The sequence below is a fragment of the Prorops nasuta genome, unplaced genomic scaffold, assembly GCF_024137725.1.
Source record: "Prorops nasuta isolate Cenicafe-Biocafe unplaced genomic scaffold, Cenicafe_Pnas_1.2 PNAS00025, whole genome shotgun sequence".
In the NCBI taxonomy this organism is placed as follows: domain Eukaryota; kingdom Metazoa; phylum Arthropoda; class Insecta; order Hymenoptera; family Bethylidae; genus Prorops; species Prorops nasuta.
This window is the reverse complement of record NW_027116822.1, coordinates 3,539,208-3,556,813: the sequence shown is the minus strand read 5'-3', so window position 1 is coordinate 3,556,813 and position 17,606 is coordinate 3,539,208. Positions and strand designations below refer to the sequence as shown.

General features: G+C 46.8%; 1 protein-coding gene across 1 annotated transcript in view; it reads left to right on the top strand.

Annotated features, from left to right (window-relative positions):
* Window positions 1-412: 412 nt before the first annotated feature.
* The window catches only part of LOC136782134 (zinc finger protein castor homolog 1-like), a 56,220-nt gene continuing 39,026 nt past the window's right edge, over window positions 413-17,606 (top strand). Inside the window, exon 1 of the mRNA XM_066741328.1 lies at window positions 413-1,374. The gene's annotated coding sequence lies outside the window, so the exon portion shown is untranslated. The remainder of the gene's footprint in view (window positions 1,375-17,606) is intronic.

Genomic DNA, 17,606 nt, shown 5'->3' with positions numbered 1-17,606 from the left:
TGTACTTACCCTGGTGCGCGCTGCTTCTCTCCTTCTAGCCTCCAGCCGATTAAAAAAGCAACCGAAAGGGAGCTCTCCTTCTACTCGCTTTTTTATTCTCCCTCTATATTGCTTCCCCCTCCCTCCTCCCTCCCCTCTTCAAACCAACCGCGCTCGCGCAATAATTATTTTCCTACGGATCCAGGGAGAGAGCACGCTATATATCTCGGAAGCGCGTTTGCCGAATGATTTTTGGTAGAATTCGGGCGAATGTCGGAGAAGGCGCGAGATACGCGACCTGTGTAGAAGGAAAGTGGGCGTGGCTTGGCTGGCTGTTGGGAGTGGTGGGGGAGCGGAGGACGGGACCGGAGGGGGTAATGGTCCCACCAGTTTACTCCTTGCTCGGGTTCAGTCATCTCGCGCCAGTCGAGCCACGCGCATTCTACTCTCTAATATTGCTCGCTGGTCGTTTCGATCGCGCGCTGCCTGCCTTTGTCGGCGCGGACACTCGTTAGTTTTCCTTTCATTTTTTTCCTCTCTTTCGAAGAGTCTCGACGACGACGACCACACGACGATAAGGGGGTGGTGTAGGAAGGAGGAGAGGCAGCGGTTGACGGGACTCGCGAGACGAGCGAAGCTCCCCCCCCCCCCCCCCCCCCCCTCCACACCTGGCAAAGAGAGAGAGAGAGACCCCACTCCAAGCTGGATCGGGAGATAGGGGCCCCACCCCCGGCAAACACGCCGGTCCCGGAGTTTCTCGGGAGAACTCGCGGATCGTCGTCGTTGTGTCATCATCCCCGGGGAACCGCTGCGAGTTTCGCTTTACACTAGCCTCGCGTTCTCCATCGTCGCGAGAGCCTGGAGCGCAAAGTTCGCGAGTACGAAAAACGTTCCTGGTCAATGTCGTTCCTCTTATCAATCGAGGCTTCCACGGAAGGGAACCACCGCCACCACCACCAGTGAATGATCCAACATCCTCGCTTCCTGCATGTACCTGGAGTGAGAGAGAGAGAGAGAGAGTCAGGAAGGAATCCATACATTGGCAGTTTAGCGATATAACAGTGACAAGAGGAGGAAGAATGTTTGTTCATCGGGTAATTCTGCAAAGTGTCAAAAAATCAAGAATGTGATTCGACGAGAAGAATGAAACTGGTGCGCATGTAAGGTGTGAGTGATCGATCGCGGAAAAGCTGACTGTTGTGGGTGGGTGTTCCTCTATGCGTGAACTGAAAGGATTAACATCTCACCACGTCCGCTGCGAGATAAATGACCGTTAAAATTCTTCTTCTTGGTGATTAAAGTCAAGTGTTGTTGACTTTCTTACGTTGACTATGGTGGAATCTAGCGTAGGAGTGTTGCGCGAAGGAGACAGGAATAGAGAATCCGATAAAGCAGGTAAATCTCTCGAAAGTCCCGACCACACGCATATACATATATATATCATCGAAGGAGAGAATGCTTGGAAAGGCTGTATACGTCGGGTTCGAATCGCGTACGAGTAAGAAGTTGGCAAGCTGGTGCAATTTTCAATATTTCCCGACAAATTTAGCCTATGGTATCGTTCTTAACGTTCGCCACGATTGGATGAGAAAACCGAAGAGGGGAAAACTGTGCTGGGTGACCGTGCCAAATGGCTATTTCTTCTCGTTCCGTGCACTCGCTCTGCCATGCACTCTGTTATATGGTAAACGCGTCGATGAGATCGTGCACGTACCTGAGCTACCGCGCGGAATACGCTTATTACCTATTCGCGATTGTTGGGCGTGTGCATATGTATATAATTGGGAGGAGAGAGAGAGAGAGAGAGAGAGAGAGAGAGAGAGAGAGAGAGAGAGAGAGAGAGAGAGAGAGAGGGGTTGGTTTTGATCGAGAGGAGGATGGAGGTGGGTGGATCATCGGGAAATTGCGGGGAGAGAGTATATAATAATTGTGCGAAAAGGTTAAAGGATGTTCGGTGTATAGGGTGTAGAGAGAGGAGTGCGGGCGGGGGGGGGGAGGAGGGTTTGTTTGAGGTACAGGGGGATGGTCGTTGGGTGTGCGGGGTGAGAGGAAGGGGAGGGGGCGAACGTCGGAGAGTAAGAAAAGCTCGAAACAATTGGAGGCGCGGAGGCGGCCGCATTTCATGTTGCCTGGCATCGGCTCCCTTTAAAGAGTCTCTTGCTTTTTGTTAGCTCTTCGAAAATTATGATTGTTTGTCCGCGAGATTTACTGCGGGGGCCCACGTTTTCTCTCTCTCTCTCTCTCTTTCTCCTTCTTCCTGCGCTCGCTCGCTTCTTACACACGTAGCATGCATAACGTATACACGCTATACATGCTGTCGGCCCGTTCACCAACGAGGAGGACAGGGAGGAGAGGGCGGAGTTCGTTTGCCCAGATTAAAGAATCTGGAATTTACAAGGCGCACCAGCTACCAAACTGGAGTTATCTCTCTTCTCTTTTGTTTGCATTGTAACAATCTCTCCCTCTCCCTCTCTCTCTCTCTATATATAAATAAATATATATATATGTTTCCAGAGAGAGAAAGAGAGAGAGGTTTCAACACTGCTTGATTACAGCAATCTTTGTCATACAAGCTTTTCGCGAAATTATAAAATTTACATGTACGGAAGAGCAAACAAGTTTACTTAAAAAAACAAATTCTAATGAAGGAGACGTTATACTCGTTCTCTCTCTCTCTTTCTCTCTCTCTCTCTTACTCGCACTCTATTTGGCGAGATTTATAAATCCGCATAAATAACTCGCTATAATTTTTTTGCAATAAATCTCCCGGAAACATAAAAGCAGAGCTATTGTGTGGTGAAAACGATTTTGAAGATTTTTAAGCAGAGAGTTCGATAGCCGATACTCGGCTGATTTATTCTCCGGTTGGGGCCCAAAAACTGGCCCCGGTCCCGATCGCTCTATAAATTTCACGAGTCCTTCGAACCCTATATTTTCTCGTTATCCTCGCGTTTTGCACGACACGTTTTATTAAAGTACGATAATTTTACGATGTTGCCTGCTGCCTGCCGCTCTGCTGCCCATCCTCTCCCTCTCTCTCGTTCTCGACTTTGCTCGCCGTGCACCTTCTCCCTCCTCCTACTTCTCTTTTTTCCTCTCTCTCTCTCTCTCTCTTTCTCTCACATATTCCTATTCAACGAAGATCCTTATCTGGATCTGCTTTATTTGCACAAATCCCTAAATTTTGTCCAATAAACCAAATTGTCCCACCCCCCCCCCCCCCCCTCCTTCGCCGAATTCTTTAATAAATCATTCGTACGGACGTATAGTGGAAGGATGAGAGAGAGAGAGAGAGAGAAGAAAAAGGGTAGTCGGAAAGAGTCTTATATACATAGATAAATCCCTTTTGGCGAGCAACAAGATACGTGGAAAAAAATCAACCGTCTTAATCCGCATATTCCGAGAAAATCCGGCGTCTCCCCCCTGTGGCACGATGAGTTTGGGAGTAAAAATGACAAAAACGTTCGGCGGCTGTCGAAAATAATGTCTCTGTCCGGTAGAAATACTTTAATTAAACGTCGATCATCGCGCAGCAGCCGTCAGGGGCCCGCGGCAGTAAAAGCTTGAAAGTTTTTAATACTTTAAGTTGTTTTTATGGCGGTTGCTATTCCTCCTTTTTCCCTTTGTTTTTCTTCTTCTTTTTTTTCCTCTCCTCCTTGGCGTTTCTCGACGCGAGGAGAGGCAGGAGCGGAGAAAGGTTCCGAAGGAGGAGGAGGAGGCGGAGGAGGAGAGGAGGAGAGGGGAAAAAAATAGTCAGCGCTCTGATGTACGACTCGGCGGTCCGCGTGAAAAAAATCCCATAAACCAGTAAAAAAGCACGGGGTCTGTGGGCCAGAAAGTGGATGAGGAGGAGGGAGGGAGCAGTGGGTTCTCGCGTCGATCCCTACCAGCCCCCCTCCTCACCACCTTCCCCCTTTTGGTTAGAGAGGCCAGAATTGGCAAAGGAATTCCTCTTATGACGAACGCGTGATTTTCTCTCTCCCACCTTACCCTCTCCCAGAGTCCACTACTACTACACAGCCACTACCCTTTCTTCCTCCTCCTCCTCCTCTTCTTCTTCTTCTAGTCCCCTCGCCCTCGCCCTCGCTCGCTCGCTCGCTCTCGACTCTTTGCCTTCGGCTAAGCTCGTGAAGCACTCACAATGGACGAATAATTAAAGACTGAAGATGGAAGAATGTCGAATGACAAATGACACGCGTTTATTCTCTTACGTACACGCTCGGATATATTCTATAGATGCGCTTGTGTGCGTACGGGTCGTATATATGTATACGTTCTGCTCTAGCTGCTCCGCGAGAGAAACCATAAGATTGGACTTTTGCGTTTTCAGCAACAACAAGTGGTTCCCTCTCGGCACAGTTGGCCTTTTAATTAGCGCCTTCTGCCTGGCGTTCCCTTGAATTTTAATTAAATACCGGCGTGTGCCTTTCATCGTACGCCTTAACACACACACGCGCACGCACCTATATATATATATATATATATGATACACAGATCGAATTGAAAGGATTTGCGAAATTTAGCTCTCTCGAGCGGGAACTTTTGACGTATATCGTCTGTCAACGTTGCAATCGAGTTCCGAGTCGATCGTCGAGAGCCGCGAGTTTCCTAGCGAGTCCTGCGCTCCAGGCTGAGAGTCCTCGGGTGATGGGGGGTGGGGGGGGGGGGGGGGGGGGGGGGGGAGACGCGTGAAGAATAGACTCGAGCGAACAAGCGCACCACCCGTCATTTGTCATTTGCCATTTGCCATTTGAAATTCTCCACTCTTTCAGCATTTTTTCACCCATCGTTTCACGGTCGCACCACCACGACGACGAGAGCGACCCACGCCTCCTGGTGCACGTCTCTCTCCCCTCTCCTCGAAGACTACCGTGAAATTAAATAGTAAAATGTTGAAAAAAATGCGGCAACTATGCGTGTACTAGCGTTGATTTAATCAGTTTATTGGGAGGCAAAGATTGTAGATGCGTTGCATATATGCATCGACTTTTGCATTGCGAAATTCCGCTACACACATATACACACGCTATATATACAGGTTGGTAGGTAGGTAGATAATTGAAGAGCCGCTCGAGAATTAGCCATTAATTCCCGCGGTCTAATTTATGCGGGGAGCGGGCCATAACTATTCATAGAGCGACGATACTCCATTACGGTTTTGCCCTTAGACTTTTATTCTTTCTTTCTCTCAGTCCTTCGAACACTGATAACCATTACGAACAGTACCTCGCGCCCCCCTTTCTTTCTTTCAACAAGCGCGTTCAGCTACTCCCTCTTATCGTATTTATATATATATATATAGAGCACGCGAGAGTTTTATATTAAATTAACATCTTTTTTGCCGATCCTTAATCAATTCCACGTATGTATATATATATATATAGCTCGATAAGATTCTCTCGCGGGTGTTCCGGGTTTTAATTTAAATCGGTGACTCTGCTTCTTCTGCTCGCGGCTCACCAAAGTCTCGTTTTTCAGGGAGGGGTTTCGCGTTGGGCTTTCGGCAAACGGCTCTGGCTGGACGGACCCGAAGGCCAATCTCCCTCTCTCTCTCTCTCTCTCTCTCTCTCTCTCTATTATATTCCCTGGGCTCTCTCGTAGCTTTGAGCAACGGACCCATGCAACAAGATCTACTATATGGACTCGAAGAAATAATGCGAGTACGATAACGACCGGTTATTAACGCGGGATAATTATCGATTTTAATTATCGACGGGAATCGACATTAACCACCGGTTCCCACCAAGCAGAAAAATGTTCCGTCTCTTCCTTCTTTTCATTCGAGTTTTACGAGGGAGTATACTGTAATATAGTATTTATAGGTATATATGCGTATACAGGCTCCAGCAGAAGAAACATTTTGCAAACGCACGAATCAAAGCACGAGTATCTTCCTACTGTGTCGAAATTGTGAAAATTTTACCGAGGACCCATAGTGACGACGCACTCGTGTACTATGTGTAATATAAGAGGGGTGGGGTGATAGTAGAAGCGAAGAAGAGTAGAAAGAGGAGGGAAAAGCTGGAAAGAGGAGACTCGCGCGAGGACAGCTGGCGTCTGGAATGTGGGTTAGGCTTCCCCATAGGTGGGCCGCTCTAATTATGAATTAATTCTTGAATAACGGTCGCGCGCGAACGATCGAAATCCGAGCGTGAGCGTCTTGGTACGACTGTATATATATATATATATATTGAGTAGAGGAAAGGGAGGGAGAACCGGTCGCGACACTTCCTCGTCTCAACAACTTCCTGAAGGATCGTCTATCAGACTTTCCCACAGACGCTCTAAATCTTGCAAACTTTCCTTCTTCCATTTTCTTCTCGAGATCCTTCCTCGCAATTTTCCAGCCTCTCGTCTCGCCTTTCCAGCCTGCTTTTATACATACAAAGGTGCACAACGTGCAACGACGACGGGCCGCTAGGATCGGGTTCACCTACACGATCCAGTTTTACCACCGACAGTTATCTATATATATATATATGTATGTATGTATGTATATGCGCGTGTGCACGCAAAGACACTCCCCGAGAAGAATGCTGCAACTATATAGACCGCGTATCAGCTGATCGGGCGAGTCAAACCAAAACTGGATTTTCTCCTCTAAGCTGTAAAGCGTGTCCACGTCCGTTCGATTCTTCTCTCATTTTCTCCATAACTATATTCTAGCTACATGTATATATATATATATATATCTATATAGGTTTTTTTTTACAAATTTTATTCCATACAACCACTGATTATTCCTTCGGGTTTCTGGAAGAATCTCATTCTTACGGTTTCGCTTTATCGTATGCTCGTGAGTACGTATAGGATATACATATATATATATATGTTGTATATACGGTAATAGGAGAGAGCAGCGAAAAACTTGCAACATCTGAATTTCAATGGGAAGCATGCACCGATTGATCGGGTTTTGTCGTAAATTGCCACGTTTGAAAAAGTCGTTGGGATTTTCGGCTTGGCAATTGTCCGGACTCGATACTTGGGCACCCCCCCCCCCCCCACCCCCCTCCCTCTCCAGCCAATACAGATTTCTTCGATCGGTTCTTCTCGAGTCGCGAGTCCCGGCAAGAAACCTTCCGCGGACAAAGTATATATATATATATACATATACAGCGAGTGGAAAAAGTCGTGCAGGATTTATATACGTGACCGGTGCAGGGAGAGATTGAGAATGTTTCACCGGATCGAAAAGCGTACGCGACGCTCGATTCTCCGTGGATCGTGAAATTATTCAATTATCGGCACAAGCAGCGATACCGTTGGAGCAACGTTTCCGCGAGATTCGCACGTTTTCGCCGAAGAATTGGCCAATTTTCGCGAGCGATCGATCAGCGAGTTGTCGCAATCGTGCGTAAGCAGCGACCGATGGAAAAATGTGGATTTCTCGAGGAAACTTCATTCATGCTGTTATTAAAAGCCACAGCGGTCGCGAAAGCGTGCGCAATTCGTTTGTAAACACGAACTTCCGCTGCCGCGGCGAGTCGAGTCGCGCGACGCCGCGTCGTTCATTCACTCTTTCCCGAACCGCAGAATTCTCTCCCCCCCCCCTCCCCCCCCCCCTATTCTTCTTTGTGTCCCAGGCGCGCGCGCGCGCGCGCGTGTGTGCGTGCGTGCGCGCGCGAGGCCCCTTCGAGGAACGAGCGGGAAGGAATAATAATGAATAAGCGCGCATGCAAAATAATTATTGGTCGCGGGCTTTAAACAATAGCGATGCCGAGTCGACGACCCTGTTGCGTCAGCATTTCTCTTTTTACCGATGAATTTCCGCTTTCGAGAAATCGACGACGACGAGAACGACCGATCGTGGGCGAATTTTTGTCGAATCCGTGCAAAAAGGCCGATCGCTGCTTTTCCGCTTGGGTGTATTATTATTCGCGCGAGAATATTAGAGGGGAATATCTCGTAATTTCCGAAACAATGCGAGACGCGGCCACACCCGAACTCTTGGCGTGGCCTAGTTGCGCGCCATTACCATTACTCCCTCCGCGCGCCTTCCCCTTTCCAGACAAACCGGGCACGCACACACTCGCACCTTGCATCAAACCCAACGCGATTTTACCCGGTATACGGGTAAATCGAGAGAGACCCTGATAAGCGAGATTCCTCTTCTTCTACATACATACGGCGTTTCGCGATCGACCTACGAAGTCGCAACGGACGAAAAACCCAACTGAATATATTCGATCCCCTCCCCACCCCCCTCTTGCGCATTTTATATCTATATGCAGAGGCCAGTGGCAGCTGCAAAGCTTCTTACAATCGTTATATACTTATATACGTAATATTCCACTCATTATCATCATATTATTTAAGGGACTAAATTCCATCGGGAGATTAGACAAGGAAGTCGACTTCCGGGCGTGGGTGGCTGTGTATCGAACAATTAACGCCACGAGTCGCGTAGATAAGCGAGCGGCAGCGGCAGCGGCTCACGGGCTTAAGCCGACCTGTATACGAGAAGCAAAAAGAAACAACGTGAAAAAAAACAGCTAGGCGACAAGATGAAAACTGGTTTTCCAGGACGTTGAATTTTTCTTCGCTCCTGCACTCTATATAGCCTTATACCCGCGTAACGTTCAATTCTCTCCCTCGTTTATATATATATATATATACACTATAGACATTTCATGCACGTATTTACGATAGTGCGGACCGTCCTCGTAGAGTTATTAAGAGAGTGGGGAAGGGTTTTGATGGACAGTTTGGTGTGGAGAAAAAGGATCTGAATTTCGTCGTAGACATTTTCTCAACGTCCCTCGGTTCCATCCACAAACTATATATATAGCTATTATATACACCTATGTATACGCTCGTTAATTGTTGGCTTTCCAGGTGCGTTAAGATAACGGGTAAAGAAAGCGAGGACTGCTGGCTATCGGTCAAAGTCAGCGTTCGCGAGCGCGGGGAGAGGCTCTCTGGAATAACAGAGCACGAAAAGGATCGTCGTTTTCTCGCTTGATTCCGGCGATCCATCTAAGCTGCTTGTCACCCTCGGGAACTGGGTTAGGCCGGCCAGCACTCGTTCTCCTCATCCCTCGTATTTATACCTGCACCCGGAGAGAATCGTTGGAATTTTTTCGGCTCGCAAAGAGAGAGAGAGTCACTCGTATATCGAAATGCGATATGAGCAAAGTATATAGGAGCGGGGAATAAAATTGTTCGGCGTTTGCACGATAGGTAATAAAAATTCGAAGACCGGATGCCAGGTGCTCATTGAGATTTTCGCCGGGTGGTTGGCGCGTGACCACGTTTCCCCGCTAGAAAAAGGTTGACGCGTTATTCGCTCGTGCTCGTCGCGCGCTCGCGTCCGGCCGACAGAGACGAGCCGTTGCTACTTTACCACTGAAATCGTTCGATTAATAATCACGGATAGTCGCGCACGCGGCAGTCGCTCGAGCACTCGATATACCGAAAATGGCGATCTAGCTTCGAACAATGCCAGGCGAAAAAGGCTCGATAACGAAAATGTGGATTGCGAAGGTGGGGCACGTTTATGGGGAACGCCGTGGAAATAAATTATCGCCGCTGCCTGCCTGCCTGCCTTATTCTTATGAATAACACAGGAGAAGGCACGTGCGAATATTCATTATTTATTCTCGAGCCTCGAGCGTCCTACCAAAAATCTCCTTTTTCGCGACATTTATCCACAACTTGCGCTGTGTCATCAATATTATTATTATTTATATATATATATATATATATATTAGGGTGGTCGTTAAAAACAAATTTTTTGACGGATCCCCAAAAACCACTAGTATTTCATGAGAAAGTACAGTGGTTGAAACCTGTGACCTGATAAATGATGGAAACACGTGCCTCAATGCGATCAAATATAATTTTCGAAGAATTTTACAGTTTTTCGCAGATAACTCATTAAATATTCGATTCTATGAAAAGATGCATATAACCTTTTCTCTGAAGAATTAAATTCTACACAATAAAGGTTCTATACATTTTTCTTCTAGAATGCATACTAATGGAGATATTGCTGAAAAATCGATCCTACACATTATATTGACATATGCTCATATGAGTAGTTATTCTTATTTCGCTGTAGTTACACATTTTATTTCTCTTTATTTAATCAAATATGTTAATTGTACGGTAAACTGAAAATAACTACTCATATGAGCATATGTCAATATAATGTGTATAAAAAGAGGATCGATTTTTCAGGAATATCTCGATTAGTATGCATTCTAGAAGAAAAATGTATAGAACCTTTATTATGTAGAATTTAATTCTTCAGAGAAAAGGTTATATGCATCTTTTCATAGAATCGAATATTTAATGAGTTATCTGCGAAAAACTGTAAAATTCTTCGAAAATTATATTTGATCGCAATGAGGCACGTGTTTCTATCATTTGTTCAGGCCACAGGTTTCAACCACTGTACTTTCTCATCAAATACTAGTGTTTTTTAAGGATCCGCAATTTTTTTTTTTTTTTTTTAATGACCACCCTAATATATATAGATGATTTTCTTGCACGGATTTATCGCGAAAATTGAAATATCGTTGTGTGTGTAGGGTCGCGTGTTACTACCGGAAGTGGTACGAGGACTGGGATGTGTTGTTGGGGAAACAAGAGTGTATGGAGAGAGAGGGTTAGGGGGGAGCGATGGGAGTGAGTGCGATGGGAGACCGTTCATCATCACCTCGGCGAGGTGGAGCGGGCCGCGGCGCGTTCTCGATCGGGAAAAGCACGCCGGAACACGTGTACGCGTCAAGCTGTTAATCCAGCGAGAGAAGCTAAAGAGCCTCTACTCCCAACCCGGCCAACACTCAACGAGAATAATATAGTACGGGCGTTATATTCTCTCTCTCTCTCTCTCACACACACACACTGTACACTTATTCGCGATTCCCGGATCTTTGGTGCAAAAAAGGCTGGAGGGAGAGAAAAGAGAAAAAAAAGCACAGACACAGGCTCGGCGAAAGTCGATGTATGGAAGAAATAGAGGAAGATTGGAATTTTCATTAAAATTCGTTTTAGCATTTGAATTTATGATTCCAATGACGCGTAGTCATGAATGCTAACTAATGATGGCCGCGGAGATTTTTTTTCCAGCCGGAATAAAGGCTTTAGCGGCCTCGTGCGTCAAGCGGTCAATCAAATAAGTGTGTGCGTGTTGGGAGGGGACGATCGGTCGAGTGGAGAGGGGAGCAAGGGGGGGAGACACCGAGAGAGAGAGAGAGAGAGAGAGACGGATGAGATTAAATCACGGCACTTTGGCGCTCCGGGAAAATTGCTGGAAATTTGGATACGAGCGAAACGTGCGATTTATTCGCGATCCAACGGAGTGGATCGGTGCTCGATTTTCGATATATTACGGAGTGTGTAGATGGAAGAGGGGGGGGGGGGCTGTGGAATGTTAGGAAAATTGTTGGAAATTTGGCCACTCGCGAAACGCAGCTGCGATATCGAGTGTGGTGTGGCTGCGATGGAGGGGATTTTACGCGGTGGTGCGTCGAGGGAACATTCCACGCGGCGGGTGCGAGAGAAAAACAGAAAAACAGCGGCTAGCCAATGATAAATGAACTCCTCTTAACCGCGAGCTCTCATATCGGCCTGCTATTAACATAGTGCCGGATAAAGTAACGAATTTAAAAGAAATCCAATATAAAAGCCACGGGAATTCCATCGGAGATCTTATCCGGAGAGACTCCATTAATCACTGGCTTCTCCTCTCCTTTCTTCGGTTCCTCTCTCTCTCTCTCTCTCTCTCTCTCCCCCACCCCCTCTTCTCGCACTCTCGGTTACTCTCCTGACCCCCCTGGCGATCTCGCGCGCGATCCCGCCCGACTGCCCGCCCGCTTCATTTGTCTGGTATTAGTCCTTATTACACCAGCTGAAAATTCAAATGGACCACGGTAATGGCACCTCCTATATATATATATATATATAGCGTCCTACAGATAATTCTCCTTCGTTCCTTTATGGTCTTTGGGCAGAGGGGGGGATAAACAAGAAGAAAAAAAAGTAGCGGTAAAAAGGAAAAGAAAAACTGTTTTGGACTCGCATATATATATATATATATATATATATACCATTGGCTTTCGGCGTCTTATTACTGGAATTAATCAATACGACTGTGAGAAAAGAGTGTGAGAAGGGAGATTTTGTGTGTATACGTGTGTGCTGCGTGAGCAATGACCTAATTGAGAGGGATATAGGGCTTCTAGCTTCTTCTTCTTGCAGCGGCCATCAGGTTGCCACTCTACACCATCGACATTGGCACGAGAATTAAAGGATATTCTACCCTGGGCCATCCAGTCTCTCGAGATAAAGTCTCAAATTGTTTTCCATTTGAGTCAGCTGCTCCTATAGCGGTGTCCATCGGTTTATTTGGCAATATATATACCTATATATATAACGATGTCGCGCGTGGACGATGAAATAAAATAGTGGCAAAATCCCTTGTGCGGATCATTAACATGAAAATACGGGATCGGGATTCCGCAGACGTGAAAAAAGAAGAGGGCGAGGAGACTCTGCGTGGTAGGCAGAGTGAGAGAGAGAGAGAGAGAGAGAGAGAGAGAAGAAAGGACGAAGCAGCAAAATTTAGCTGCGAGCTTCTACGAAATCTGGGCCGACGCGTGTGAGTTATCTCGACTGAGAAAAATCCACTTTGGAAAGCAGAACGATCTCTGGCGGCTATAACGTTTCAGCGGCGCCGAGGGATACGGGGAATTTTTGCCTATGCAAGACGGAAAATTCTGCGAAATCGAGAGAAGGACGACCAAGTACGGGCGATGCTATCTCGCGAGCGCGCGCTGCCAAAGGGACGAATAAATAAGAAATCGAGTCGGGATGTTTGGAATCGTGGAGATGAAATTCTGCGAAACTCTGTAAAATTCGAGTGGCTTGCGACTTTTGGACAAAGGGATGACTCGCGCTGTGCGGAGCGGAGTAAAGGGACGCCACGCCGGAGGGATATAGGGCTCCGAGAGAGCGAAGAGGAAAAATAAGAAACGGAGGAAGCACAGCGAAGCACAACCAGAGAGGAAGAGTCGAGTGGAGTGGAGGGGAAAAAAAGGCCCATCCGTACGGGCCCCCGCGGAATGATGAATCGTTTCTATTAAAATACTTTTTCGACAGGGAATACAGAGTGGCCATCCTCCGGTATAGCCGCGACTGGATTTATTTACATATTTTCAATCTGGATTAAGAGGTATGGGTCGCATGCTGGAAACGGGGCCCTCGAGCCAGCAACCACCAGAAGCCAGCAGCAATAACGATCGCGCATACCTATACCATTCGCAAATGGCATATAGATAGCTATACACATTGCTCTAACCTAACCTCCATTCTTCTTCCTCTTCGTCGTCGTCGTCGTCTTCCTAGTCCAGTTGACACACGATACAGGGTCGAGCAAAGCTTTAAGCCGATTACGAGCTTCGAACACCCACAAAGCGAGATTCAGCGAGATGGGAGTCAGTTTTCGTAATGATTAATCGAGCCTCATTAACATCCAAGCGTTCTTCGGGACCATGAACGTGACCTGCCACCGTTCTCTCCGCACAGTGTCTCCCCGGGACCCAATACCTCTATAAACCCACTACCAGCAGCCCCTTCGTGACCATCCGACATACAACCTCCCCCCCCCCCCCCCCCACTCTTTCCCTCTCTCGTGAAAATTACTCTCCAACTTTGCTCCGATCCAACCAGCAAACAGCAGCATCCGCAATTAAATTGCCAAGATTCTTCATTAAATTATCAAAACTCCCTCGCTACACATACACACACACATACAGAGACGAAATATCTATAGAACTCGCCGGCGCGGAGAGTTCTCCGTAAATGTCGGACTGGTTTGCTTTATCAAGGATTTACGATGTATCTCATTGATATTTAAGATTCTCGCGTGCAACAAAGGATGAAGAATGCTGGACGAAGGAGAGGAGCGATGCGAACAACTGGCATGAGTGAACGTTTATGGCAGTGAAACGATCAGTCGTGCAGGTAGACCATTTGTACCACGGGGAACGAGCCAACAGCCGGCCGTGGAAAGCCGATCCAAATCAATCGCGAACACTCTTGCTTTCTCTCGTTTTTAATCGATTTGTAGAATTTGTCAGGCCTCCTACATATATATATATATATATATATATATCGATCAGAGAGCAAAGGAGGAAATTTCTTTGCAAGCCGCGTTGTTGGCCCGCGCGCGACTCATTCGAGTTAGCGCAAAGCCGTCGTAGCGAGGCTTTTCCATACACACACACACACACACACACACACATCGCCCTCGAACGTCAATTAGAGTCGGCCTGCAAACGTTACACTTAGGAGGAGGAGAGTGATTGGCGCTTCCAGCAGCAGCAGCAACAGCGAGGCCCCCTTTTTACGCCACCATACACGCTCTCTCTCTCTCTCTCTCCCTCAATGCTCGCTTTCTTCCATCAGCTGCGAGAAAAAAAAAAAAAAAAAAAAAAGAAAAGAAAAACAACTATAAACGCCCACTCCTCCCTCGTATTTCATCTTGGCTCCAATTGAAAAACAAGAATATTATTGTACAAAGTTTCCACTACGGTTAATCGATTGGTAGATCGATAGACGAGGAAAACTTGACACCCTAGCCTCGAAATAATGATAATCCTACGTATATGTATATAAAGAATAATGATATGCATGATGTTTGCCAGCAGGCATTCTGCGCTCGTTATACTGGCTGGCGCGTTGCATTATGTGGACAAGCGCGCGCGGTCCTTTCAACGCAACCCCGAAACCAACCCGAAACCGGGGAGACTCCAAACCAGATTAGATTTTAGCCCTCTCCCTCTCTCTCTCTCTCTCTCTATATATATATATATATATGTGTGTGTATGTATATTCTCTTAACGAACGTGCGTCGATTGTGAGGAAACTGTGCCAATCGGATTAAGTTTGCGAGAATTATTATTTGCTGCTGTCGTCCTTTAAAGAGGACAATGGAGAGAGAGAGAGAGAGAGAGAGAGAGAGAGATGGAGCTTTTCCGGTGAAGCGCGAGCGAATCGTGAAATTGAATGAAAAATTGGTTTTTGAATGGCGGAAAAATGGAGGACGTGGTATTTGGTATAACCACCCCATCCCCTCTCTCGTTTTAAGGGCAATATGGGGAAGGGATGGCAAGGGACAGGGGAAAAGAGTGCGCCCCCTTTTTAGCGCAGAAGCCACCCCGAATGGAGAGGCAGAGCGAGACCAGTCCAGGCCGCTATAAATCTCGAAAGTTTTTAATGCATGCCAAGCTGCGCGATTCTCCCCTTTTCCTAGTGCGTCGGTGCCCCCCTCCTCGTATTTGCATACGCTCATAATAGCGAAAGAGAACTCTGCCTACCCTTTACTATTAATTTTATAAAATCATTCAGCCACGGACGCCTCGTCCTGGCTACAGCCCTCGCTCCTTATTTAAATAACGGATTTTCGAAATCTCGTTTCCTGCGCTCGTCGCACGTGTTCTCCCCCCTCCCCCCCCCTATCTCCTTTTCACGTTTCAATATCCGTCAAACTGTGAAAATCTCCATTCGTTGGATAACACGCACTATCCTCGCAGAATTTCTCCAATACACTGCCATCGCCTGCACATAAATAGCACGTATCGAGAAAATTCTTTTGTTTCTCCCTCGTACTCTCTCTACAAGCGCGCGCGTGTGTGTGTGTGTATGTGCTCGGCGCACTTATACAGAAATGCATAATATTAAAGTGCAGTGCAGATAGGGAGGATATCGCGTTGGAGCGAGATAAGAAATTCGTGGAAATTTCAGTGAAGGAACATGTTTGGCCTGATGGTTTCGGTCTCACTTTGTGCTGGCTCTTCATTCTTTTCTTCTTCTTGCATGGCGTATCGGTGCTCGCTCGCTCGCTCGCTCGGTTCCACGTAAACCGCGCGCTACGAGCGAATGTCGGCGCGCCGTTAAAAATAGAGCATGCAACGACTTACTAATCTGGTTAGGGCTACTTAGCGTAACACCAACTATTTAGACCTGGACACGGTTACGGTAGTTAGGCTCGAGCATGCAAGATCGGCTCTAATGCGAGTCGAGTAAAAGGCTCGTTTCGCGAAATGCGCTAAATCGTCTTAATGGATGCTCGATCATCCGGAAAAATCATCGATCTCTCCTCTCTCTCTCTCTCTCTCTCTCTCTCTCTCTCTCGGCGTGGAAAATATCGTGGTTCTCGTTGTCGCGGTATCTAAGGAGATTCGAGACGGAATTGGCACACATCCCGCGCTCGCCACGTGTTAACGATCCTTAAACCTCGACGGCTCTCTATGTGTACAATGTATTTGTATACGCGAAATCCAAATATTAGAAACAAACACGTCTGGCTTCCGTCGAGGATCGGCTTTGTTTACACGCATCACCGCGTCGTGCACCGTTAAACGAACAGTGTCTTTGTACGTACGCGCGCCTCTCTCTTCATGTATTATATTATATATATATATAGCGTTGGGGCAGAGTAATTATCTCAAAAGCAGCAGCATCCTTAGGACTTTCCTCGAACCGATCGTCGACTGCGGTAGGTATATTATATATGAACGTTAGCCAGCCATCGAATGTGTAGGAGGAATACACACACACACACATATGGGTGCGTGCGATGAGTCGAGTACGAGAAAGCCGGAGAAAATGCCGAAATATCCGGCAATTAAAAGGACGAGATTTTTCTCGCGCCCCCTTCTCTTTACACTCGACGATTAAACTTGTTTGCCCATTAAACGGTATATATATATATATATGTACTCCTCTCCTCCTCTCGACTCGAGAGAATTTTATTTCCGCTCGCATTAATTTCAACGACGCAGAAGCGCTTCGCCACGGGCTTCGCTGCTTGAAATTACGAATATTATGACTTCAACCGCTTCTCAGAATTCTATGTTTTTCATTCTTTAATCTCGGCCTCTCGTGTTTCACACCATATCTTATGAACACACTCTCTCCTCCCCCCTCCCTCCCACCAAACCTTTTTCCAGAAGAGAGACCACCGTACATGCACACGTACACCCACACCGAGCCGAGCGAGAATCAGCAACACAACTTCCCTGAAAGTGGAGAGGAGGCGCTTCCTGCGAAAGTTTTTCCCCAAAATATTGCACGATTCTTTGGCTCGCGCGGTTTTACGGAGAGAAGATTATTCGCGCTTTGAGAGAGAGAGAGAGACTCGAGAGTATCGAGTCCAGTGTCGTGGCGCAGACCTCCAGTTCAGAAATATCGATTTCTCTTACGCATCAGCCGCGATAAATAATATATTTTAAGCCGTCCTCGCTGAATTTGAATAATCTTCTGGTATTCCAGCAGCCACTCCACTCTGCGTGGTCTATTTCTTGTTTTTTTTACTCCCTCTCTCTCTCTCTCTCTCTCTCTCTCTCTCTCTCTCTCTCTCCGGAGACCTGGCAACATTACATTCAAGTGTTTGACGAACCAACGCGTTACGTCTCTGGCCTTTTTTGTTTCCATCGGCTGGCATCAGCGCCGAGTTATGTCGAGTGCTTTGCTCTCACGAATCACCCTTGCCTCTCCCCCTCAGCATCCTCGACATCCTCGTTATTCTTATTCACCTAGCAATCCTCGATTCTCTACTTTAATTCGACTTTTCACTCTTTCAAATTGCGTTAAAAAAAATTTCGATTTAAAATATA